The following is a 1,507-nucleotide window of genomic DNA, read 5'->3' on the forward strand; positions in this document are numbered from 1 at the left end:
TTCAGGTGCGGAGGTGGCTGATCAGGTCTGACCCAATGAGGGGCTCAGGGTTTCCACTCAAAGACATCGATGGCGATCTGGGTCGCCTGCCATAAGGTCTCGCCCTCGCAAGCCTTGCTGTCAGAGTCCTCTTCCAGGACATGGAAGGTATGCACGTGGGCCTGCACAACCTTGCAGCCCTCAGGGGCCTCTGGCAGCATGGTGAGGGCCTTGGGGGCCTTCAGGTACACGCTGCCTGTGGGTGAGTGTAGCAGCTTCAAGAGCAGGCTGATGGCTTGTGCATCCAGGGCCACATACTTCTCAGCAGGCCACCAACACAGGGAATTTCTAACAGCCTGTGGGGGTTCTTCTCACCCTATCCCTCTTTTGACCATCGTGCCTGCAGTCTCAGGGGAGGTGCCACCCTGTCCGCCTGCTGCAGGGATTCCCTGATTCATTCATGCAGCGAGACGCTGAGGCATGAACTGGGTTTCCCACCTCAGCACTCTTTTGGGCCAGGCAATTCTCAACTTGGGGCCAAAGCTCCCCTGCTGTGACCTTTGGGTCTGGAGCAGCAAACAGAGCAAAGCCTTGTCCTCAGGAGCTCCACTTGGGGATGACAGAAAGTGATGGCAAGGATGGTGGTCACAGTGGACACAAGAGGATGTGGGGAGGCTGGGGAGGCCACAGTTTCAGAAAGAAAGCTCTCTCCTGGAAAGCCACTCTCCAGGTCCCACGGAAAGGGACCTCTGTGCAAACCTAAGAATGATGGGCTGGGATGGGGCCTGGGAACATGCATTTCCACAGACCACCCGGGGTCTGGTTCAGGGGCCACACTTGGAGAAATACTCACCCAGGCCTCTAATGAGACTCTCAGAAGAAAGAGAAGCCAGGACTTAGGGAAGGCAAGAGGGCCCCCCCAGCAAGGGCACGTGACCACAGCCAAGGCAGGAACTCTGGGGGTCGGTGACTGGCCCATCTTCACAATGAGGGAACCAGTGCAGGAACACCCCCCAACCACCGCAAGCTCTGAGTCTTTGTGCTCCCCCAGTTTTGAGGCCAGGATGTAAACTGTGATCCCATGTGGCCTGGGGTGAGAGACAAGACACTGCGCCTCCATTTCCTCACCTGTGGAGGCAGACATCGCCTCGCTGGAGGGTTTTCTAAATACGAGGTTTGGAGACAATGCCTGGCACACAGGAGGCTCAGTGACCACTGGGTGTCAGGCTCATCATCAGTGCTTTTCCTGTTCTCACCTTCCTCATGGGGAGGAGGTGCCAGACCCTCTCCTGCATCCTCCTGCAGGCAGGGGCCAGCGGGTCCAGGATGAGCTCCTGGAGCTTCTCCTCCCTCTGCAGCTTCCACAGCAGTGAGCGGATCAGACCCTTGCTGATGACACTGTGGGCCCCTGTAAGACAGGAAAGGGCACTGAGGGTGGACTGGCCACACCCCCTCCCATGCTGGTTGGCCTCAGGGCTCAGGAAGGATTTTGCAGAGCAACTAGGTGGGTTTGAAAAGAGAACTTGCA

Source organism: Macaca fascicularis, chromosome 10 (genome assembly GCF_037993035.2).
Source record: "Macaca fascicularis isolate 582-1 chromosome 10, T2T-MFA8v1.1".
Taxonomy (NCBI): Eukaryota; Metazoa; Chordata; class Mammalia; order Primates; family Cercopithecidae; genus Macaca; species Macaca fascicularis.